General features: G+C 38.5%; 1 long non-coding RNA gene across 1 annotated transcript in view; it reads right to left on the minus strand.

Moving 5' to 3' along the window:
* LOC309629822 overlaps positions 1–26,651 on the minus strand; it is a 71,130-nt gene that overhangs the window by 23,452 nt on the left and 21,027 nt on the right. The window contains exon 1 of the long non-coding RNA XR_014245243.1: positions 1–26,651. This exon is cut by the window's left edge and continues 15,596 nt beyond it; it is cut by the window's right edge and continues 21,027 nt beyond it. This is a non-coding gene — a long non-coding RNA (uncharacterized lncRNA).

Here is a 26,651-nt window from a genome sequence, read left to right on the forward strand (position 1 = left end):
TTTCTCCAGATATATGCCCAGGAGTGGGATTGCTGGGTCATATGGTAGCTTTATTTTTAGTTTTTTAAGGAACCTCCGTACTGTTCTCCATCTTGGCTATACCAATTTACATTCTCATCAACAGTACAGGAGGGTTCCCTTTTCTCCACACCCTCTCCAGCATTTATTGTTTGTAGACTTTTTGATGATGACCATTCTTACTGGTGTTGAGGGGTGCTGTTGTCTCTCTGTGGGCCAGTAGCAGCCCATTTCCCCCTTTGTGACAGAGGAGGAGAGTGGCTAAGTATCCTACCATCCTGAAATTAGCTTTTAATTGAATTAGTAGTTGGAACCAAAACTGCTCATGGGTCTTGTGGTCATTGAGAGGTCTGTTAAGTCCTCTAGTTTATGTCATCTCTTTGGCATTTATCATTTCCTACCATGTACAGTTTTAATCCATTCTGTTATGTATAGGAACTGTCATTGAGATCTTTAGGCCCTAAAGTGTCTAAAACAATGCCTTGCACATAATAAAAGCTCAATAAATATTTATTAAATGAGTACATGAATGAAGGATAAAGGCATATCTAATTATGAATGGCAGGATAATTTTGTGATGGCTGGAGGTCTATTTGGTATTTATCTTTTCAATCAAATTTTTATCATTAAAATGATTTTTTATGTCTTTGTTAACTTCAGTGATTCCCTTGATGTCCCATATTAGAAATACAACAAATAATGACAGACATAATTTTACCTCACAGTGTCAATATTTAGGTTAGTCTCTTACATTTTAAAGGGGATGCTCCAAGTCTTTCGCAAATTTCCCTCATTCTAAAGGAAAAATGGCTTCTACAAAGTGATGTAGTCTTGTATTCTTCCACGCCTACTTTATTAACTATATGACACATTTTATTTTCTTCTAAGATATTAATCATACATATTCACCTTTCTTTTTGTATTTAAAAGCCAAGGGTCAGGAACTTGAAAGGAAACACTTTATTACAATTCCAGAATAGTGAGAAAATGCAATGGTAGAGATTAAAATCTATCATGGTATTTTGGCTTCCTGCCTTCCTTTAATTTTACAATGGGGGGAAAATCAAGGTGAGACTTGATTCCCTTTAGGAGTCCCTTTCCTGTGTGCTCTGTGTCTAGCCAAGAGAGAGACTGACAGAATGATAACACTCGATGCCAGGCTCCCTTGCCCACTCAAAGACCCTCCCTCAGGTATCAGTTGCTTGGCTGAGCTTTGAGGTCAACTAGACACCTCCCGTGAGACTCACCTGGCCTGAGGGATAGAGCAACCAGAAAACCCTCTCATGGAGGGCAGCTGTTATCTGAGCTAGGATCAAAGTCCCCCTCTGTACTCCAGAAAAACATCTTCCAAACTGGGTCTCTTTTTCCACTATTCGAATGAATGTTGAATGAGTCCCCAGGGACAACAGTTGCTTTGCTTAGGAATAAGCTGTCAGAAATACTGTGCAGTAAAAGTTCACCTCCTTTGAAAATCCTTTATGTTTGAGCATTTTTATTCATTGCCTCAAGGCCCATCAGAAGTTAATCGAGAAATTAGGCAACAGGGAAATGTAGTGATTAATTTTTTGACACTTTTCATTTGTGCTTCGAGTTTTGTTTTTCCTGAAGTATGACATTGCTTCACGCTGGAGTATTCACAGTACCCATGAAAGGCACTATGAGTATAAAAAGCCATTGCTCAAACATTCAGTTATATACATGGAAGCCTTAAAGATAAGAAGTAACTTTCTTTTTTTTTTTTTTTTTTAAGTTTTTTTTTTTTTTTTTATCAAATGGCTAAGGGTTCCAAGCAGGGAGAGACCACATCAGGTTGAGTGAGGGAGTATTTATTATTATTATTTTTAAATTAATTAATTTATTTATTTTTGGCTGTGTTGGGTCTTTGTTTCTGTGCGAGGGCTTTCTCTAGATGCGGCGAGCGGGGGCCACTCTTCATCGCGGTGCGCGGGCCTCTCACTATCGTGGCCTCTCTTGCTGCGGAGCACAGGCTCCAGACGCGCAGGCTCAGTAGTTGTGGCTCACGGGCCTAGTTGCTCCACGGCATGTGGGATCTTCCCAGACCAGGGCTCGAACCCGTGTCCCCTGCATTGGCAGGCAGATTCTCAACCACTGCGCCACCAGGGAAGTCCAGAAGTAACTTTCTTATTGATCAGATTTGGGTTGCAAAGTGATAAAGTTTCTTTTGCCTTATAACAAATCTTTTAGACCAGTCAATAATGGCGACCTTAAACTAGGTGACGTGCACGTTCTTAATGGAAGTATGGTAGTCCAGAAAGTGCTGACCAGCGGGTCAACATGAATTATTCATTTAGCGATTCCAGATTTACAGAGACTCAAATATATCCAAAGTGTTGCTTCGGTTTATTGCTAAACAAATAAACAGCCCTGGAGTGTAAACATCAAGATCTGGGATAATGTGTCATTTACTGTATATTTCTAGCAACTACCACAGGCTTGGAACACAGTAGAGGTAACATGAAGATCTCTTGAGATGAACTAGATTGAGCATAGCTTTGATTATGTTGTTGGAATTAGAGAACCAGTGAACTGAACTAGGGGTAAAAATGTTGTAAGGACAAAATATATACCTGGGCCAAGCAGAGAGAAAGAGCATTTGGAAGTACACTTTTTAGATGATGCACTTGGAATATGTCCAGTCTTTTCAGCATGAATGTAATTTTGCTGACGTTGTAGTTATAGCCAGTTTTATTTGGTACATTTCAGGTTGCCAGTTTAAATTGATGTTTTTGGTAGCACTACCAGCGGGTAGGTGGGTGGGTCAGATATTTTAGTCATGGCACACACTATTGTACAGCCATCTGTTAAATTGAATGGATTATTTTGTTTATCAAGTTTCTTTGAATAGCAATTTCAGTTTTGTATCTTATTTCCTTCTTTGATGAGGGTATTGCCAGCAGATGCAAGCTACATATTGGCTTGAGTTTCTTGCAGTTCCCTGGCTAGCTTTTTTTTTTTTTTTTTTTGCTGAGTTTTTTTCTTTTTCTTAGTACTTTTCTTCTCAACAAATGTGTCATTCTAAAGAAATTCAGCATTTTGAACATAATCTCCTAAAATTAACAGCCTCACAAATTCTTTTAAGAAATATTTCTTATGTTTCAAGGTCATTACCAATAATACCACAATTTTCTTTTTTTTTTCCTTTTTTTGTCTTTATTTCTTGGTGGTTCCCCTCCCCCAACCCCTTATAAATAGCTAGTTCTTTTTAAATAACAAATGCTTTGAGACAAGCCACTCTGGACTAGAGTTTGTGCCAGTAGACCAGAACACAAAGCATCAGTATTAACCATTGCATCTGAATAACCTGGAAGTCAGGTAAATCCAAACAAGTATTATGGTAATCCTTGGCATTACAGGGAACCAGCCACCTCTTGTCAAGACTACAAATCTGATGATGATGATAGTTAACACTTAACCAGCACTTGCTATGTGTCAAGTGTCATTCAAAATATCCATCTATCTATCTATCATCTATCTAGTCACTTAAGTCTCTCAACAAAACTGTAAGGTAAGTATTATTCCCATTTCACATCTGAGAAAAGTGAGGTTACAGTTACTTTAAGTATAGCCCCCAAATTCAGAGTAAATGGCTAGTAAATGGCAGTCAGGTTTCAAACCTAGGCAGGGTAGCTCAAATTTTTTCACTTGTGACTGTATGCTATATCGCATGTATTTACACAACAAAGGAGGGAGACAGTAGTACAGACATACTGTTGCTATAGTCCCGGACTTTAAGTTGCTCGGACTAGTGGAAGATCAGAATTGGAAACAGGTTAATTTAATACAAAGAGAATATAGAGGAAGGCTATGTGGGGATGGAGACTGCTTGAGGAAAGATCTCCAGAGATAGAAACCTGGCGAGCTGAGGGCTGAGTAGAAGCCCAGCAAGTGATTTCCAGGAGGGAGGAAGAACATGATTGGAGGCAGAAAGTCAGGACACCATAGTGTGGATGTGATGAGAGTAGTCCCCACACGTGGTATCACTGGAATATAAAGTGGGGATCTGGATGATGGCAGAAGATGAACGTAGAGAGGTAGGCAGGAGTTTAGTGGGAGGTACTTGATGATAGGTTGTCTCCAAGGCCAAGACAAGAGTGTTTAGTATGGCCTGCCCTTGGCAAAATGGAAAGCATGAAGCTGTCAGCACCTGCTTCTCCCTCTTGTCTGCTGCCAGAGGGAAGACACAGCATGTGGAACTTGTGACCAGATGCTCACTGTTCAAAGCTGTCCTCCCCATCCTCGTTCCACCTCGGAGCTTGGTCCCTGATGCAGGGCTGTGCAGTGGGAGGGGAATGGCTGGCTCCTTTGTCTACACTCCACATCAACATTTCACTTCTGACCGCACCACCCTCCTTTTGGAATACAGTCTTGAGATTGCATGTTGGTACTCCCCCTGCTTAATGACACTGAACCTGGAGTAAAGTTCATTTCTCCTTTTTTTTGCTGGTGAAAAATCACTGTGATTATGTTGGATGAACATACATTCAATGGCCTGGTAGTTTGACTGAACTGGAAAATGAGGAAGAAGCAAAAGACTGAAGAATAAGAACAGGAGGGAGAGGTTTAAAAGACATTTTAAATGTGAGACACTGGCAAAAGCAAGATAGGGCAGTACTAAAAACAGACGGTGGGACTTTAATATAGTTTAATAATGCCTTGTAGAGTTCCAAGTACTGAGTTATTGTTCCAAGAGATTTTTCTTACCTTTATTTATGGCACCTAATATCCCGTTCCACTGTAATTAACACATCTCTGTCACTAGACTGTGAGATCCTCAAGTCTGATCTTATTCCTCTTTCCATATCGCCAACAATTATCATAGGGCTTGGCACAAAGTTATTACTCAATAAATGAGTGTTAAACAAAAAAAAACCAATGGAGAGGTGCAGAGAGATGTGGGCCTCATTTGTATAGGTTGGGGGTTGTGTAGAGAGAAACATAGAGGGTTTAGGACAGAGGAAATATACAAAACAATCAAAATGATGCAAAAACAGATAAAGAATTAGACTTTATAGCCTCTAGTTGGTTTATCTTTATCTCTCTCTTTAAAATAAACATTTTTAGACTTTATTTTGGGGGGCAGTTTTAAGTTTACAGAAAAATTAAGCAGAAAGTACTGAGAGTTCCCATATACTCCCTCTCTGCCTCCCTCAGTTTCCCCTGTTAGTAATGTGTTGCTGTGGTACATTTGTTATAACTTATGAACCAATATTGATACATTATTATTAACTAAAGTCCATAGTTTACATTGGGATGCACTCTTTGTGTTGTGCAGTTTTATGGGTTTTGTCAGAAACATAACGTCACGTATCCACCAGTACAGTATCATACAGAATAGTTTCACTGTCCTAAAAATCTCCTGTGTTCCACCTATTCATCCCTTCCGCTTTCCCCTAAACCCTGGAAACCACTGATTTTTTAAAACTGTTCCTATAGTTTTGCTTTTTCCAGAACGTCATATGGTTGGAATCATACAGTTTGTATAGCCTTCTCACACTGGCTTCCTGTACTTAGCAATGCGCATTTAAGATTCCCCCACGTCTTTTCATTGCTTGACAGTTCATTTCTTTACATTGCTGAATAATATTCTAATATATGGAAATACCATGGGTTGTTTATTCAGTCACCTATTAAAGGATGTGTATGTTACTTCCAGGTTTTGGCAATCATGAATAAAACTGCTATAAACATCCATGTGCAGGTTTTGGTGTGAATGTAAGTTTTCTACTCATTTGGGTGAATATCTAGGCATGTGATTGCTGGATCATATGTTAAGACTAGGTTTAGCTTTGTAAGAAACTGCCAAACTGTCTTCCGAAGTGGCTGTACCTGTTGCTCCACATCCTCGCCAGTATTCAATGATGTCACTGTCTTGGATTTTCTCCATTCTGATAGGTATGTGGTAGTATCTTGTTGTGTTTTAATTTGCAATTCCCTAATGACGTATGATGTGGGGCATCTTTTCCCATGCTTACTTGCCTTCTGTGTATCATCGTTGGTAAGGTGTTTGTTCAGATCTTTTGCCCATGTTTTATTGGATTGTTTGTTTTCTTATTGATGAGTTTTAAGAGTTCTTTGTATATTTTGGACACAAGTCCTTTATCAGCTATGTGTTTTGTTAAGTATTTTCTCCCAGCCTGTGCCTTGTCTTTTCATTCTTTTAACAGTGTCTTTTGCAGAGTAGAAGTTTTTAATTTTAATGAAGTCCAACTTACCAATTTTTTTCTTTCATCAATTGTGCTTTTTGTATTGTACCAGAAAATTCATTGCCACACCCAAAGTCACCTAGATTTTCTCTTATGTTGTCTTCTAGAAATTTTATACTTTCGTATTTTATATTTAGGTCTATGATTCATTTTGAGTTAATTTTTGTGAAAGGTGTGAGGTCAGTGTCTAGATTCATTTTAAACTAACCTATTTGGTTGTTCTTTTGTTTGTTTTACTGTCCTTGTAATATTGGTTCTGTTTTTTGGTGCAAGCCTATTCCTCCCTGATTGAGTAAGTCTGTTTGTTTCTAAAATATGATATGGTCTTCAACAGGCTAATATATTTTATTAGCCTCATCATTTTACTTCCCAAAGGCTCTATCATGAAATGTGTCTGAGTAGTACACTTAATCTCTTTTTTTCTTGCATTTTCTAAGATGTAAAAATGGGGGCAATCCTAAATATTAGACAGGTAGTGAAAGGATTAAATACCAGAGCTTAAGGGATGAGAATTATATTTACTGAGCACTTACTACATTTCGGGCACAGTTCTAAGAATTTAAACATATCTCATCTAGTTCTTAAAGTTGTCTCTTGGAAGTGTTTATTCCCATTTTGTCAGTGAGGAAGCACAAAGCTCAGAGAAATTCCAAAAAGAGGAACTAGAATTTGAAACCAGATTTGACCAACACCAAAGTGTCTGCTCACTTTTTATTTGCCCATACCATTTTCCTCTCAGGGACTCAGAAGGAGAGCTTGGAAAGAACTCATCTTTCCTTGAGCTGAAACTTTTGGAGGTTGTGTTAGATTTTTGTCAAAAGAAGGGAGAGGAATAAGAGAAGGAATTATTGTAATGGACCTCACAAATATTCATTCATTCACGCATTCAAACAGCATTTATTGAGCGGCCACTATGAGTTAGGCATGAGCAGCCACTGTGAGCATTTGGTGAGGAGAAAGTGACTGTGGTCTAGGGCTTGGGGCGGGGGGCGCTGGACTCGGGACACTGTCCTCATCTACCTCCAGCAGAGGCTCTGCTTCATCCTGTGGAAGTAGTGTCAATCCTTAGTGCGGAGTTGAAGAACCCCAGACTAGAAAATGCCTGAGCCTTTGCCACCATAGGAGCAGATTTCCAATAGGTAGTGAAGATGAGCACAGACCCCTATGCCTAGAGCAGGTGATCGCAAGAAGCCTGGGTTCCCCCCTTCCCCCACTTTTTTTTTGGGTTTATTTTTGGCTCTGTTAGTCTGTTTCACATCAGAATTTTTCTACTTTCATTTCTTCTGGACACCACAGGGAGGACTGCTTATTTGTCAAATGGATACAGGTCTGTGTTGGTTAATTTTATGGGTCAATTTGGCTGGACTAAGGGATGCCCAGAGAGCTGACCAAACATTATATCTGGGTGTGTCTGGGAGGATGTTTACCAAAGAGATTAGCATTTGAATTGGGAGACTGAGTAAAGAAGATCGTCCCCACCAATGCAGGTGGGCATCTTCCAATCCACTGAGTGCCTGAATAGAACAAAAAGTCAGAGAGTGGGAGAATTTCCTCTCTGCTTGAGCTGGAGCATCTATCCTCTCTCTGGCCCTTGATCTTTGATGCTCCTGGTGCTCAGGCCTTTGTACTCAGACTGAATTATGCCACTGGCTTTTCTGGTTCTCCAGCTTGCAAATGGCAGATCATGGAACTTCTCAGCCTCTATAATTGCATGAGCCAATTCCTATAATAATTTATATGCGTGTGTGTGTGTATGTGTGTATCATCAATTTCAGGAAATGCCCTAATGCCAGATAGATAGATAGATATTTTTGTAGGGTTTCCTCCTGCTCTCTCAAGTCCTTACCTTTGCTGGCTCCGTGTTATTGAGCTACATCCTGTGGAGCTTATGAGGCTGAGATTCCCATCATTTTTTGTTCTAAGGAACATAGACTATATACAAAAAATTCTTTTCATTCCTTATAACTTTTTTATTATTCATATATATTATAGAATCTTAGAAAAATGTAAGAAATTTATAAAGAACATAAAAATGTCTATATTCCAGCCCAGAGAATACTATTTGTTGATATGTACTTACTTCAGACTTTAGACAAACTCTCATACATATATGCCATACACATAATTTCTATTTTCATATTTTAAATTAATTAGGATAATTAAGTAGATATACTGTCTTTGCACTGTTCTTTTTTGGAAGAAGATTATTTCCATTTACACGGACAATCCAACCTAAGCACACAGTTGAATTGGCCCTGACTGGCTGTTTCTTTCTACATATTTGAGATTTCTGATTACTCAACCCAGTCCTCCCTGGGCATGTGAGTAACTCGAAACCCTCTCCTTCTAGACTAGCTTTAGGTAGTCATAATAAAACATGGATCTGAAGGAATAAAACTCGAGAACTGGAGGAAAGAAATTGGAGGAGCAGAACTTGAAAAAATAATGATAATTCTTGAGAGCTGACTACTGTAGAGCATTGTGCTGCAGGCTTTACCTGGTTGTTTTGAATAATGCTGCTGTGAATATTCTTATACAAGTGATTTATGGGCATATGTTTTAGTTTCTTTTGAGTAAATACCTAAAAGTGTAATTGCTGGGTTCTTTTTCCAAAGAAGTTGTACCATTTTACACTTTCACCAAGAATGTGTAAGAAACACCACTGCTCCACAACTTCACTAACATTTATTGTTGTTGGTCTTTTATCATCCTGGTGGGTATGTAATGGTATCTCATTTTGATTTGAATTTGCATTTCCCTCATGACTAATGATGATGAACACCTTTTTGTGTGCTTATTGGCCTTTCGTATATCCCTCTTTTGAAATATCTGTTCAAGTCTTTTGTCTATTTTTTAAAATGGGGTTGGCTTTTTATTATTGAATTGTAGGACTTCTTTATATATCCTCTGCCAGATATATGTTCTGTGACTATTTTCTTCCAGTTTGTAGCTTGTCTTTTCATTTTCTTAATAGTATCTTTTGATGAGAAGTTTTAAATTTTGATGAAGCTTAACTTACCTTTTTTTTCCTTTTATGATTATTGATTTCTTTTACCCGACTGAGAAGCCTTTGCTAATCCCATCATGAAGATATTCTGCTATATTTTCTTCTAAAAGCTTTGTGATTTTAACTTCTACATTTTGACTTATGATCTGTCATGAATTAATTTTTGTTATGGTATGAGGTAGTGGTTTAAGTTAATTTTTTTATGTGAATATCCAGTTTTTCCAGCACCATTTATGAAAAGAATCTCCTTTCCCTATTGGGTTGCTTTGGTGCCTTTGTCAAAAATCAAATGACAGTTGTGGGGGTCTATTTCTGGGTGATTTACTTGGTTATCTGTTTTAATCCTACATTGTGCTGTCTAGAGATTGAATAAAATGTCCTTCATGATGCTGGGAACTTTGGTAAATGTAAAATGTGAAAGTGAATTGGGGGAAGAGGTAAGAGAGAGGGAGAGTGAAGAGAGAGTGAGATTGCAGGTAGAGAAAGGGAATAAAGTCAAAAAATTGGAAAAACAGAGCTGGCTTCTTGTTTCAACAAAAAGTAATTTATATTTTGTTCTACAATAAGCTGTAATGAGCAACAAAATCAAATTGATCGTAACAGGAAGAGTCTCCAGGTGTTCTTTTGTTTTTGTTTTAATGTAATTGCTAAAAGGCAGGAAAAGACTTCTATTCAGTTGATTAGGATTAATTCTATAGTGGGAAAGGGTTAGGCGAATTCTTCTTACTTGTTTGCATTTCAGTGGTAGTGGACATAAAAACTAAATACTGGGTTTCATCCTCTCCTGCTGAAATGGACTCTATGGCCTGTGGAGTTGATGGTATAAATATATTGAACATTGAGACTAACTTGCTTTCCTGAACCCCAAACACCAAATTACATCTGGAGGTATAATAAAAAGGCTGCAAACTGCTTTAAGGTTATGAAATTAGACAGATGTTTTGGTGTATTTCTCACCTCTCATCACTTCCTTCTTTTTATAAGACTTAAATTCTCTCTTCCTTCCAAGTTTGCCATTTATTTTAGCCACTCTATTGAATATATAACTGGTCCTCCATTCCACTCAGCTCTTCACATTATAAATAAAGAACATGGTGTTATTACATTTTAATTGTTGCTCTTTGCATGTTGATCTGATTATATTGTTTTCTTCTTTTTACTAAATTGCTTGAAGTCTACCACAGTAGTTCTTTTGCCTGGTTTTATCGTAGATTAAGAGCTTTCCCTCTGGCTTTTCACATTGATTATTTTACTGGTGAAATTTGTGATAGCATACCTTACACCTTCTTTTGTTTTTAAGTCTACAACTCAATCCCTTGCTTTCTTGTTTTGTTTTTTTTTCTTTCCTCCTAGTAAACTTTTCCTGAAACTCTCTGTCTACAGGTTTATGCAGATAGATTGCAGTCTGAGCTTGGTGATTGAGATCATATCACTCTTGGCTGAGTGTTGTACCATAACAGACATCTTTGGGTAGAAAGTAGAAGCAGTGGTGAGACAACATTAAAGACAGACTTGGCAACGCGAACAACAATTTCAGAGAAATTTGATTCCTGTGGAGCTACCCTGGAAAGCTAGTTCCAAATGATTTCTTTCACTGCTTGCCGAAATGAAATGTTTGCCATGAGAAGCTGGTTCCCACAGCTAGTGTATGCAGTCGTTTCTCTTTTGCAAAGTATATCCCTTTGCCAAATTTTAAACAACTTATTTTATTTTGTCTTTTATATGAAACTCTGGCTACCAGTATCTCAAATCGCTGCTTTGGGTGGTATTGCTGGACAGCTATCAGCTTCTAGAATGTGTATAACTTATAAAAATTATGATTTTTGAATTGCATCTAGATAATAAGGCCCCTCCTCATTTCTATGATTATAAGATCATATTTAACTAGGACTATTGATTTTGTTTTACTCTATTAAGCAAGACAGCTACAAACAGAGGCAAGTGCATAAATAGGAAGAGTTTGTTTTGGAGACATTAATCTTTGGCCATATTCTTCCTCTGCTGACTCTTTATCTCAGGTATATTAGTTTCCTAGGGCTGCTGTAACAACATGCCACAAACTTAAAGCCACAAACTTCTGTGGCCTAAAAAACAGAAATTTATCGTGTCACAATTCTGGAGGCTAGAAGTCCAAAATCAAGGTGTTGGAAGCGTTGTTTCCTTCTGAGGGTCATGAGGGAGCGATCTGTTCCAAGCCTCTCTCCTTGGCTTGTAGATGGTGTTCTCCCTGTGTCTTCACTTTGTCCTCACTCTGTATGTGTCTGTCTCTGTCCAAATTTCTTCTTTTTATAGGAACACCAGTTAGATTAGATTAGGGTCCACCCTAATGACACCACCTTAACTAATTACATCTGCAATGACCCTATTTCCAAATAGGGTGACATTCTGAGGTACTGGGATCAGGACTTCACCATATGAATTTGGGAGGTGGAGGGTACACAATTCATCCCAGAACATCAGATATCCAGTTTTCTTACTTTTTCTTTCTCTTCCTTCCTTATCACACGAAAACCTCCAATACATTCAGGAGGTGATAAATCATAGCTTGAGGTGTTACACCTCCCAAGAATACTTACATTCTCTTTAAGTCTTAAATTTTAATAAAACTGGTGGGAGAGGACATCAGGCAGGGTATATTTTGGGTTATTTAATTTTTATTAATTAGTTGAATGATTAATTACTTAATTTTGCAAGGAAGCGGTCAAGTGTAAGGGATAGGGGATGTGGTACCTTCCAAGAGAATCTTATTAGGTGACCACTTGCCTATTTCACGCAAGCATGGGACTGTCCATAAGAGGAGCCTTCCCTCAACTGTTTTAGGGGAAGAACATAGTGTTTAGAAAGTACATTTGGAAATGTACATTGGAAAGTACAAAGCAGTATTTCTTAACATGTAGACTTTGGACTACCTCCTTCAGAATCATCTTTTAAATTGCAAATTCCTGGGCCCACTCCAGGCCTAAGGAACCAACGTCTCTGAAGGTGCTGTCTAGGACCTTTCTAACAAGTATCCCAATGAAGTTTGAGAGCTGTTAACACAACAAAATAAGACAGATTATACAAAAGAATCTGTCTGGTTAATTTACAGGCACACTGTATATGTATGTGAGCATGTAGATCTGTTTTCTCAATCCTTCCGAAGTCCAGAGACTGGAGTTGGAATTCATCATAATCAATAGGATTTGCTCATGACCCTCTGCTCAGTAAATAAGGCAGGAAAGACTGCAAAGTTTTGAAGACACATTATTTTCTTTCATATACATTTTTGTCCTACAATAAAGAATCTGTACAGTTGGCTTCCTGACAATAGAGAGAAGACTGTGATCCTGAAGAGCAAATGGTTGGGTGCTGCATCATTCGGAAGTGGATATGTTCTTTTCCTAATCAACTCGGGCTTAATAATCAGGGCTACCACAGTATCTGTGATAGATGGCGATACAAATTAACATATATACCAACTACACCTTTTGACTTTAATTTTCCTTCTAACACACAGACAATAAGTATTTGTTTTCTCCTTATATAAAATTTCTTTATTTTTGCTCTGGGGTGAAAAAAAATCTCTGAATACCCCAAGTATTTAGGGGAAAAAAAACAAGAAGCAATTTAGGAAAGATTAAAAGCAATTGTTCTGTTACCCTTGGCAACAGAATCTAGATGCAGCCAATCAGCAAAGTTGATATATTGTTTTGACACACGTGCACATATTTCTAACATAAATAGCAACAGAGACCTAATAACAGTGGGTTTTAAAGCTGGAAACTGATGTCATTTCAAATGTGTCAATCAAAGAGAACCTATGAAAGTGTTTTTTTCTATCAAGCTGACATTAAATATATGCTGTAATGGCTTCTTAAGTGATGGTAGACTTCTGTCAGGCCATACAGGAGATGCTCAATCTATAATTACACTCTTGCTTCTTGGAATCTGTCCTTTAACACATCTCAAAAAAAACTTTAATAGGAAAAAAATCTGAGTCCTACAGTAAAATTCATCTGTTCACATCACCAAAAAAGTATGCTTATAAGAATGATCAAAATTAGATTAGAATTAGCTTGTTTATCCCTAAAATAGATACATTTCTTTAGTTCCTCTGTCTATTGAATTTATGATCAACTTGTGCCAGTATATTCTGCTATTTAAATTTTTTTAAGTGTTTCAAAAATTAGCATTTTGATAGAACAATAGGAGAGAACAATAGTATTAGGCTGCCCAGAGGAGAATAAGAATGATGGTTGGGAGTCCAGGACTGATGACCTTTACTGCCCAATATGAAAATAGATGGCTAGTGGGTCAGAGTTCATCCTTCGCTGGATAGTGTTAGTAGCAGTATTAGTAAAAAATAAAATAAAAACAAAATTAAAACAGGTACCATTTATCGAGTGCTTATATGGGATGTGTACTATGCCAAACTGCTTTGTAGACAGTATCTCATGGAATCCTCACAATAATTATAGGAGGTAGGAATTAGTATCTCATTGTACAGATGAGGAAACCTGTGTTAGTTAGCCTAGCTTCTGTCATATAGCTGATAAAGAAGTGACAGAACTGGGGTTTGAATCCAGGTCTGTCTTGCTCCAAAGCTGCTGCTCTGATCCACAGTTCATGTCATCATGTTATCACCTCCTCCGTGTCAGGAACCTCAGGATGCCAGTTACACACTTACAAACTGAACATGATCTCTGCTTTGTCCCTCAACAGATAGTTAACCCTAGTCAAATTATGTAACTTCTTTGAGCCTCCTTTTCCTGACGCATACAGAGAGTCCAACTTCTACCTCCCAAAGCTACTGTGGGAATCATTGAGATGTTTGATAAAGCTCTTGTGCTTGACAAGGGCTCTCAATAAAAATGAGCTTCCTCTCCTTTCTTTCTTTCTATCCAAAGTACCGATAGTACAATGCACAGTAGATGCCCTGTTAATTTTTGAATAAATAACCAAAAAAAGTAACTTTCAGTTAAGTGTAAATTATTAAAATTTTGAATATCTAGCTACTTATCTTAATAAAGATACAACTACAGGCCCAGGTTCAACCCTTGATACACAACAAAATCACTGGGGGAACTTTTAAAACTACTAAATTCTGGTCGCCAGGAGATTTTGATTCACTTGATCCAGGGAAAGGACGAGGTACATATTTAAATAGATATATATTTACATATTTATATATTTTTTAAAGATGAAATTCACATAAAATAAAATGAGATATTTTAAAGCGAACAATTCCGTGGTATTTAGTATATTCACAATGTTGTGCAACCACCACTGCTATCTAGATCCACAGCGTTTTTCCATCCCAAAAGAAACCTCTCCATAGCCCCTGGCAACCATCGGTATATATTCTGTTACTGTGGAAGTACCTATTCTGGATATTTTGTATAAGTGGAATCATGCAATATGTGGCCTTTTGTGTCTGACTTCTTTTGCTTAGCATAATGTTTTTAAGGTTCATCTATGTTGTATCATGTAGTAGTAATTCCTTTTTAGAGCTAAATAATATTCCATTGTATGGATACACCATAATTTGTTTATCCATTCGTCTGTTAATGGACATTTGGACTGTTTCTACCTTTTGGGTGTTATGAAGAGTGCGTCAATGAAGATGCATGTACATACGTTTGTTTGAGTACCCATTTTTAATTCTTTTGCACGCATACCTAGGAGTGGAATTGCTGGATCGTATGATAATTCTATGCATAACTTTTTGAGGAACCTGCAAACTGTTTTCCACAGTGTTGAGCCATTTTGCATTCCCACCAGCAACGTACAAGTGTTTCAATTTCTCCACATCCTTACCAACACTTATTTACTTTCATTTATGTATTTATTTTTGATTGTTGAGATCCTAGTGTGTATGTAGTTGTATGATGATGACACTTCATTGTGGTTTTGATCTGCATTTCCCTAATGATTAATGAACATATTTTCATGCACTTCTGGAATATCTTTTCTGCAGAAATGTCTATTCAAGTGTTTTGTCAGGCACCTATATTCTTTTAAGATTCCTCTTCCCCCCAAAGGTGATTCTAACTTGCAGAGGTTGAGAAGAATCAGTGACATAAGGGAAAGTGAGAAGTAAATAACAAAGAGATGTAGTCACATTGTTTTTATCATTTGCACATGGATAAGGAAGCATTGTGCACAATGCTACCAACTAAACAGTCTTTCACAAACTCCTACTATACTTGAAGACTTCAGAGTACAAAATTGTACAGATGTGATCAGTATATGTTTCATGACTTCAAGATGGTATTAAAGTGCAATTTTAAAAGGCCTAATCTCATGTTTAATATTTAAAAAAAAAATCTTACACGTATAGAACACCTGTTTCAGGGAGGCCAAAAGGTTTAACTCCCTTGTTACATTTTATAATAGGGTGCAGATTTTTTTCACTTTTAAGGAATTATGATAATAAAAGGAAAATAATTGGCCTGAGTGCCATAGTTGGCTCTTGAATTAAGAAGAAAAATACAAGTTACTTGTATCCCTGGCCACCACTGTCCTCTCTCTCATTCTCTCCCTCTCTCTCTGTCTCTCTATCCCTCCTCACACCCTCCTTTCTCTTTCCCTATTTCTCCTGTAAACCAAAATATGTGGAAAATAATATAGAGGTTTATCTGATTCTTATGCTGTACCAAGATGTCCTGTGGTCATTGTTGTCAGCTTATTTTAGTGTTTAATTTTTGGAATGCCTGTCCTGAAATTTCCACATTGGAGAAATAAAAAAGAAAGAAACCCACCAAACAGGTAGCCGATACTAGGTATCTACTCTTCATTTTCCAACATGGAAAAGTAGTACTTATAATGTAGGGAATGACATTTTCTTGAATGAAAACAGTTTCATTAGAATTTCAACCTTAACTGTCAATATCTTTGTTGTCAGGAAGTGCTGTAGGTTGGGTTCTCCTGTAGGCCGATCCTAAGTAACACATGGGAAAAGAAAGGGTAGAAGCTGGAGTGGGCAAGGGGACACATCAGACTGTACCATAAGCCTAACAAAGTCCCTGCCAACCCAACGGGGAGCTCTGGAGCAAAGATTGCCCTTTGGAGTCCTATGTTGACCTTGTCCCACTGGATCAAGCCCTTGTGTCACTGACTTGTTCATTTGTTGCCCAAGGGACCCCAGAATGAAGTGTGACCTTGGCTCCAACACTGAGGCTGGTCCCGAAGGAACCTACATCTGGAAGCTGTCAGTTCCCTACTCTGCTTGCAGCTGGGTAGCAACTACTTTCTTGAAGGGGGTTCTAATTGGTGCATCTTTGTGTTTACCACAGAAAGTTATCTGCTCACTTATATCTCACATGAGTAATTACAGTTAAGAAGAAAAAAAATGCATGTTAGCTATTTTCTTACCTCTGATCTAATGTTTTCTTTACAGAACTGGTAGATTTTTATTTACCAAATATGCTAAAAGTTTCTCAAAACAACAGAACCTCCATCCCTATGGAATCTAGTTCAGTATTTAATGCACATCTTTTGGACTCTTCCTTTTCGGAGCTAATTCCAATACCAAACTACTGTTAGAAGGCAATGTCATCTAACAGATCGGGAAAGAAAAAGCTTAGCACAGTACCAGGCCCATAGTAGGTGATCAGTAAAAGTTTGTTAAATGAATGGATGAATTCAATTACATAGTGAATTATAGCAAGACTTTCTTCAATGTCACTTCAGAGCTAAGGTGTAAAGAGAGATAGCAGAATTATTAATACCAGGATGCCAGAACCAAGTCCAGTTTTAAACTTTGTTTTGAGCCTTTTGCTCTATTTCAAATATTTGAACCATGACCAAAAAAACCCCCAAATTTGAAATGCGTTTTCTAGGAGAATTTCCCACTTAATTGTAAAATCCCTCTGTATTTTAAGGAAAATTCAACCCACATGTTCTACTTCTTTAATTTATTTTTGGCTGCATTGGGTCTTCGTTGCTTTGCTCGGGCTTTCTCTAGTTGTGGCGAGCGGGAGCTACTTTTCATTGCAGTGCATGGGCTTCTCATTGTGGTGGCTTCTTTTGTGGAGCACGGGCTCTAGGCACGCGGGCTTCAGTAGTTATGACTCGCGGGCTCAGTAGTTGTGGCTCACGGGCCCTAGAGCGCAGGCTCAGTAGTTGTGGTGCCCGGGCTTAGTTGCTCCGCGGCATGTGGAATCTTCCCGGACTAGGGCTTGAACCCTTGTCCTCTGCATTGGCAGGTGGATTCTTAACCACTGCGCCACCAGGGAAGTCCCCACATGTTCTCTTATTTAATTTACACTAAGCCATAAGACAGTTGTTTTGTAAGAGTCTGTTGTGCTTTTGATATTTTTCATCCATATTTTCTTAGAACTAGGAAGTCTTGGTTAAGGCAAAACTAAAGAAACTCCCCTGCCTGATAATCTGGGCTGGGAATAGGGTGCACGATCTTGGGCATCCTGGTTGGGGCTCTAAAGTGGGCAAGATGATTTATCTCTTCTCCTGCCTCCATTCTCTGCCCCCAAGGGCTGTGGGCTCTCTCATAGATTGTACAGAAACTCTGTGAGGCCGTGGCAACTCCTTCCTCACTCTGTTTAGTGGGACAAATCCTGTGGCAGTCACAGTATCTGCCTGTGACCTGATGTTCTGTTTTGTGGGAGAAGGAGAAGGAGACTGAGGTCCCTTGACAATCAGTAGTGGTGTAAAAATTCCGGCGGCCCAAAGAATGGCCCTCCCTATTCTTGAGGAACTTGAAAAGAAAGAAAGAAAAGTGAAATGTTGGTCCCTAGGCTACTGCTTTGCCAAGGAGCCTCTTCTGAGGTGTAGCCACTTCTTTCAAGGATGTCCTGGGGCAGGAGGAAGGTCGGGGATGGGCTTCACTCAAAATTCAGGTTTAGTTAAATACGTGGGAAGGAGGGGTCCAGATCTTTCTAAAAGGATACCTGAACAGCACTACAGATCCTAACCTGGTCATGGTGAGTTTTCTTCACCAACATAAAAGGGATTTGGACAAACAATATTATTAAAAATTTTTCACAGTGGAACTTAACATAAAAGTGAGCACTTGGCTGGGCCTTGTCTTAAACATTCCCATGAATGCAGTGGCTTCCAAACACTCAGCTAAACCAAATCTGTGACACAGGACTGTGGTTCCTTGCCCCTCTTAAGGAGATTGTGCTCCATTATGCTCCTTCACTTGTATTTTGAAGAAGTTTTGAACAACCTCTTTACTTGGCTTGGGGTACTGCCTGATACCCCTTCTCTCTTCAGTGAGCGACACTTCTGTCAGCTGACACAGTTTTGTAATGAGCTGGGGTGGTGAGGTTACTGCAATGAAATTATGGGGATGCAGCAACGGTTTCCACTGGAAATGACCCTGCCTGCCTGTTCACGTGTCCTCTGGTACCTACTGCGTGATCCCAAAAGCTGAGGCTGGGGAATGCTCAGTGGTGTGAAGAGAGCTGCTTGCCTGCAACAATTGCAAAGCTAAAGCCATGAAAATAATTTGGGGGTTCAGTGCAATGTCGCTTACTTTGCTTTGAGAATTAAACACTAGAAAGATGGGTTATCACTTGTAGTGTTATTTCTTTTAATTTTTTCTATTAGATTTTCTGTTTTCAAATTATGGAGGGAGGGTTAGGCAGGTAAATCCCTCTTCCCACCTTGATGAATTTTCTTCTGCCTCTCAGGCACAGAGCCAGCAATGATGTGGCCAGAGGTAGAAATAATCATCCTCCATCACACCACCCAGGTGGAGATGTACACTGAGGCTGTGTGCAGCAGGGATGGAGAGAGCTTCAAATTCAATTCACTATGGTACCATATGAAAAGTTGAGAGAGAGAGAAAGAGAACATTGTATGCATAAATAGTGGAGTTAGCCCTGGGAGTCAGACCACAGTCTTGCCGTCTCCTGCTTTATTTATTTATTTATTTTCAAATCTTAGAGTTTTCTGTTTCCTTAAGTTAATTTTTACTGGGGTATAGTTGCTTTACAATGTTGTGTTAGTTTCTACTGTACAGCAAAATGAATCAGCCATACATATACATATATCCCATTGATACTGTGTATAAAATAGATAACTAATGAGAACATACTGTATAGCACAGGGAACTTTTCTTAATGCACTGTGGTGACCTGAATGGGAAGGAAGTCCAAAAGGGAGGGGATATATGTATATGGCTTCTCCTGCTTTAGGTGCTCCCTTTCACAGTGAAGTGAATGAGCACAATGGAACATATTAGAGAGAGAGGCAGAGCTACAGAATTAGACACTCATGCTCTTTTAATCATTAATAGGCATTCCATGGGTTGCTCAGCCTTCTAGGAAGTAACTGGAAATACCAAATGAGAGTCTGGTTGGATGGCATTGAAGCCTTTTTGAAAATTTGATAAAAATCTGTAGAAACAACTGAGATAACCTTGTAAAACCAGTTGGAAATACATATGTACAGGAAACACGAATGTCCTTCGTATATATTTTTAGAATGAATAAATCAATCTGAGTTTCTGTTTAATGTTATTTAAAAAGGCCAAAACCTGGGTCAAGAATAAATTCTCCTTTATTTTATTCAACAGATGCTTATATAATTGGGGGGGGGAATGTCAAATTTATAAGTCAAATTACTTTGAGTTCCTCATGTGTTTCTAGTGAGCAGAATAAATACAGAAGAGTTTAAGCTGAATATGTCACTGTGCTGATGTGATAACCATAAGGGTGGGATGGGTGAGAGACCAGTATCAAAAAAGTGGCGTTCCTCATCTCCACCTCAGAATCATGGGTGCCCTGGAATGTGCACAAGCATCAAGTATTGTCTGCATAGTGAATAATAAAAGAATGACTACCATTTGGGGGGATACGTTTTAGTATTAAAAAGTGTTTGCATATTGGAAACACTGGAAATCACAGGTACTTTTTCAAACACCTGCTTCCTTGATTATAATCAAGGGCCAGTGGGCCACCTGAAATAAACCACAATGGGTACCTTCTACAGATCACCAATTTAAAAGTGTCCCCCTAGTTATTGGTGACATGACTCCCAAATATATTTTATCAAAACATCCTTTGTGTTGACCTTACAACAAATATGCTTCACACCGTGAACATTTGTATTGCACATTAAATCTTTTTCAACTTAATTAGTAATTGAGATAAATAATCAAAATACAAGTTCTAATTCCGGAAGACAACAGAGATTTGTTAACTCTTTTAAAAAAGGTTCTATAGTTTCACAAAAACTTATTGACTTGTTGAGATTAGACATTAATCTATGGTTTCATCCATGGATGCTCTTTTGGACAGCACATTTCTTTCTTGAAAGTTATCCATATATGGCATCCTATGATGTGTCAATATATTATATTATATCATATTGTTTCTACTAAATCTTCCATAAAGAAAAAGGGTAGGGTAAAGAGAGTTACATGATTGTTTTTGAATTCTGGCCTTATCTGTAAATAGTTTCCTTTGTCTCTTGGAATCATGTGCTCTTTCTAATCTGTGTGCCCTTCCTCTTGCATTTCCCACCCAGGACAATTTTTTCTCTTTCCCTCACATTTTAATATCATCTCTTCTTTTTTTTTTTAACATTTTTATTGGAGTATAATTGATTTACAATGGCGTGTTAGTTTCTGCTTTACGACAAAGTGAATCAGCTATACATATGCATATATCCCCATATCTCCTACCTCTTGCGTCTCCCTCCCACCCTCTCTATCCCACCCCTCTAGGTGGACACAAAGCACCGAGCTGATCTCCCTGTGCCATGCGGCTGCTTCCCACTAGCTATCTATTTTACATTTGGTAGTGTATATATGTCCATACCACTCTCTCACTTCGTCCCAACTTACACTTGCCACTCCCTGTGTCCGCAGGTCCATTCTCTATGTCTGTGTCTTTATTCCTGTCCTACCCCTAGGTTCTTCAGAACCTTTTTTTTTTTTTTTTTAGATTCCATATATATGTGTTAGCATATGGTATCTGTTTTTCTCTTTCTGACTTACTTCACTCTGTATGACAGACTCTAGGTCCATCCACCTCACTACAAATAACTCAATTTCGTTTCTTTTTATGGCTGAGTAATATTCCATTGTATATATGTGCCACATCTTCTTTATCCATTCATCTGTTGATGGACACTTAGGCTGCTTCCATGTCCTGGCTATTGTAAATAGAGCTGCAATGAACATAGTGGTACGTGACTCTTTTTTTTTTTTTTTTTTTTAATATTTTCTTCATTCATTCTTTTTTTTTTTTTTAATTTATTTTATTATGGCTGTGTTGGTCCTTCGTTTCTGTGCGAGGGCTCTCTCCAGTTGCGGCAAGTGGGGGCCACTCCTCATCGCGGTGCACGGGCCTCTCATTACCACGGCCTCTCTTGTTGCAGAGCACAGGCTCCAGACGCGCAGGCTCAGTAACTGTGGCTCACGGGCCCAGTTGCTCCGCGGCATGTGGGATCCTCCCAGACCAGGGCTCGAACCCGTATCCCCCGCACCGACAGGCAGACTCTCAACCACTGCACCACCAGGGAAGCCCTACATGACTCTTTTTGAATTATGGTTTTCTCAGGGTATACGCCCAGTAGTGGGATTGCTGGGTCATATGATAGTTCTACTTTTAATTTTTTAAAGAACCTCCATACTGTTCTCCAGAGTGGCTGTATCAGTTTACATTCCCATCAACAGTGCAAGAGGGTTCCCTTTTCTCCACACCCTCTCCAGCATCTACTGTTTCTAGATTTTTTGATGATGGCCATTCTGACTGGTGTGAGGTGATACCTATTGTAGTTTTGATTTGCATTTCTCCAATGATTAGTGATGTTGAGCATCCTTTCATGTGTTTGTTGGCAATCTGTATATCTTCTTTGGAGTAATGTCTATTTAGGTCTTCTGCCCATTTTTGAATTGGGTTGTTTGTTTTTTTGATATTGAGCTGCATGTGCTGCTTGTAAATTTTGGAGATTAATCCTTTGTCAGTTGCTTCATTTGCAAATATTTTCTCCCATTCTGAGGGTTGTCTTTTCGTCTTGTTTATGGTTTCCTTTGCTGTGCAAAAGCTTTTAAGTTTCATTAGGTCCTATGTGTTTATTTTTGTTTTTATTTCCATTTCTCTAGGAGGTGGGTCAAAAAGGATCTTGCTGTGATTTATGTCATAGAGTGTTCTGCCTATGTTTTCCTCTAAGAGTTTTATACTATCTGGCCTTACATTTAGGTCTTTAATGCATTTTGAGTTTATTTTTGTGTATGGTGTTAGGGAGTGTTCTAATTTCATTCTTTTACATGTAGCTGTCCAGTTTTCCCAGCACCACTTATTGAAGAGACTGTCTTTTCTCCATTGTATATTCTTGCCTCCTTTATCAAAAATAAGGTGACCATATGTGCGTGGGTTTATCTCTGGGCTCTCTATCCTGTTCTGTTGATCTGTATTTCTGTTTTTATGCCAGTATCATACTGTCTTGATGACTGTAGCTTTGTAGTATAGTCTGAAGTCCGGGAGCCTGATTCCTCCAGCTCTGTTTTTCTTTCTCAAGATTGCTTTGGCCATTCGGGGTCTTTTCTGTTTCCATACAAATTGTGAAAAATTTTGTTCTAGTTCTGTGAAAAATGCCATTGGTAGTTTGATAGGGATTGCTTTGAATCTGTAGATTGCTTTGGGTAGTATAGTCATTTTCACAATGTTGATTCTTCCAATCCAAGAACATGGTATATCTCTCCATCTGTTTGTATCATCTTTAATTGCTTTCATCAGTGTCTTATAGTTTTCTGCATACAGGTCTTTTTTCTCAAAAATATGGAACGCTTCACGAATTTGCGTGTCATTCTTGCGCAGGGGCCATGCTAATCTTCTCTGTATCGTTCCAATTTTAGTATATGTGCTGCCGAAGTGAGCACTCATCTCTTCTTTAAAACAAGCTCAAGGCTTACTAAACCCATTGGCTTTCCCTGATTAATCTTAGGAGGCCATTATCACTCTCAGTTTAACTCCGATTCCTGTAAACATGCTCATGTAGATGTTTTCTTTTAGTTTCAGGTGTGTTGGTTTTATCTTCCAAGAGAGTAGAACCAAAACAGTGAAGCATGGAGTGAATAATGGAGATACACTTAACCAAAAGTATGTGGACATTATTCCTGACAGCCATGAAGGCAGGGATCTTTGTTTTATTCACCGATGATCCAGAGTTCCTGGAACATAGTAGGTGCTCACTAAATATTGGTTGAATAAATGAATGGTTGTCGTCAATTGTAATTGTTTTCAGAACTAATCCTCCAGCAGAACTTCTTTGGGACTGTAAGAATCACGTGTAACCTCTTGACCCTTCATTTCCCCGTTTGTGAAATAGTGATTATGATCAAGTAAGCAGAAATTATTTGTTCTTTGTTCAAAACTTTAATGATAAAATCCTCCAAACTAGTGTTCTATGTGCAGAATTCCCCATTCTAAAATCAAAATGCTTCTGGGACAAAGAGTAGCTACTTTGGTTTTAGACCAGCCTTAAAATGATCAGCAGCCACCAGCACTGCTATCCATTTTCAGTCACAGTTTTGAAATGAAATCATTGACTGGCATCACCAAGCCCTTTATTATCTGAACAACTATTGAATTAAAGTTGTTATTTACTTTAGTATAGTGCTTTTGAAAGGAATACAAGGAAAGATTAGTCCTTAGGGTTAAAGGAAACTGCAAAATTGCTGCCTAAAAAATATCTTTTTCCATTAAGAGATGCAGGGGCCTTGAAAGTTGGGAGATGGTATTTCCTTAGCACACAATTCCTTTGGAAATATTTGGATCAGAAATGGCTATGCATTCACACCTGTAAAATTCCTCCTTCCTTCAATCCCCATAACTAATTTCTCAACTTATAATAGTGTTTGAATCAACTGAAATAAACCACAGGGCAATTGCTTGTCAGGAGTTGCTATACCATCGGAGGAGAAAAGTCTTAAATTAGCCAGGTGACAGGAGAGAATGGGGAGCTGCACACTGTAGACCTGGTTGCCTGAAATCTATAAAACATGCCAGTTATTTAGGGGATTCTCAGCAGAGACAAGAGAGGGGCAAAGGGGGAAGTATTCAGGTTGCATTTCTGGGCGGAGTCCCTTCTACCCTAAACCCAGCACTCTGAGAACTGAAACTTGGCCCCCTCTGCAAGATTAGGCTTCCCAAATTAGCTGTCTTTGGTGACAGCAAAAATACCTGCCTGTTCACTTAAGCAAGACTCTCCACCTGAGTGAGAAACCAAAAGCATGGCTCAAGCCCAGAACAGGTGTTTAATGGGGAAGCCAAAAGGCAGCAGGCTTCCACATGCAGAACCTTTGAGAACGTTGCTGTAGGGATTTGGCTGCATGATAAGCTTTTCTTACTGTTAAGCAAAATTAAAGGCAGATTCTAAAATACTGGCACAGAAGCTAACGGGGGCTTATTTGCTGGCCCACTTGAAAATCCTAAGTTTTGTTATATTTTTAGAAAGAAGGCATCTTTTACTGCCAACAAAACCTGTGGTGAGAAATGATGTTTAAGTTTAAGTTTGTCAATATGTTTCTGATGTATTGCTGTTATTCTTACCTTCTTTGAAAAGTATGTTTAATATAAACTCTATTAGTGTTGTTCCAAATAATATGTGGAATGCTGGAGACAACTTCTCGCTAATGGTCTTATTTTATTCACAAAGTGCCTGGAAAGTAGGGTGAGGATCATGATGATCATCTATTTTATAGAGGAGGAAGTTGAGGCAATAGAGAGAATTGATCTTATGTTTCTTTTGCTAAAAGCTTTGTTCTGAGAAAACAAATATCATCCCCTTCAAAAAGTTTATTTTTTATCAAGAGACAAATTATAAAACCACAGGAAGGAAGCTGTAATTTTTTTCCTACTTCAGTCTAAATTGGATCTCCATAATGTTTGTCCTCACTACCCTCTGTTTTTTTCCTTTATCTCGTAGTCTAATGTAGACATACCTATTTATTGGTGTGATTTGCTTAGTTCCTTCAGATTGTCAACTCCATGGGACCAAGCACCATATTTTTACTATATACCAAGTGCTCAGCATCCCTGCTTGGCACATAATAGGTGCTCAATAAATTTCTCTTCAAGGAACAAATGCTTAATGAGTAAACATAAGCAATATGTTTATTTTTTGAAAGCATCGAAAAGCAAGACTATGGAGAAGTTGGGGGTGAATTAATCCAGATGGAAAAGAAATAAAACCTCTCCAATTTGCTTGAGACAATTATAGTTGTATGAACAAATAATATTAACCAGATCTTTTTATTTTCTTTTTTGACTTTTCCAGTATCTAAGAAAAGAAACAAGACCTAAGAGCAGGGAACATATATAGGCAACTGTGTAGTTCTGAAGGCATCATTAGCAAAAAGCTTAAAGTGGTCATGTGAGTAAGTTAAAACCTAGAGCCTTATCTGCAAGGGCTTGGAATGTCTTGAAAAGTCCCAAAGTTGTGTACAGACTTAGAGTGAGGAGATTCAAGGTGAATTGAAGGATGCATCCTACTATCCCACACGTCCTACTCTCCAAGGTATAGGAGAAACTTTGGTGGATTGCAAAGAGTCACTATCGAGAGTTTAGCACAGCACTTAAGCATGTTTAGTGGAAGAAGACTCTAACAAGGAGAGTGCAGGTTAAGCATCTGCTCCCAGCTCTTCCCATGATTGACAGTGTAGCCTTGGTAAAGTCACTAAGCCACCCTGGGCCACCATTTCTGAGCTTGAATTGGAAAAAGATTTTCCAGCTTGAAGATCTATGGTGTTGTTATTCCTCCAAGTCTTGCTCTATGTTGTGTATACTTTCTGGAAATAGAGTTCTTGTATTTTAAATATTTTCACTTAACTGTTTTAATAAAAATTCTGTTTTCATGGGGGAAAATAAAATCTATATTTCTTTGTGAATTATACCTGTAAGAAACCTAGCTGTTTGGGCCATAAGGCTATAATAAAGCTTCAGGAGTCTACCTTGTGATTTCTGATCCCAAATGCAAAATAAATACATGGGAAGAAAGAGCCTTGTAAACCCAGATAAGTGCAGTAGTGATATAAATCTCAGGCAGATTTTCGTGAAACGGCTTGCCTATAGTCACACCATGGGTTGGTCCCTTGTCCCAGCCCCAGGCTCTTTTAAGTGTCTAATAATATTTCACTGCTTCCCAACATGTGGAAGGAGTTGATGTGCTTTCTGAAATATCTAATTGCTATTAGGGACAGCTTTGATTTAGCTCTCCTCAGAAGTAATTCTGGACACTTTGATACAACAGGGTATTTATTAGTAGCTGGAATGAGTTAGGTCTGGGAGACTGGCCAAGATTCTGGCCAGGGAAAAAGGTCAAATGGGCTATAAGCTGAGTCCAACCAAGAGAGGAAGAGGATGTCAGAATAGTGTGCAGGTTGCAGGTTGGGCAGGCAGAAGCCCACTTCATTCATTCAGTAAGCACTAAAGAAGCATATCCTGCAT

Source organism: Balaenoptera borealis (genome assembly GCF_965194805.1).
Source record: "Balaenoptera borealis genome assembly, chromosome: 5".
Classification (NCBI taxonomy): domain Eukaryota; kingdom Metazoa; phylum Chordata; class Mammalia; order Artiodactyla; family Balaenopteridae; genus Balaenoptera; species Balaenoptera borealis.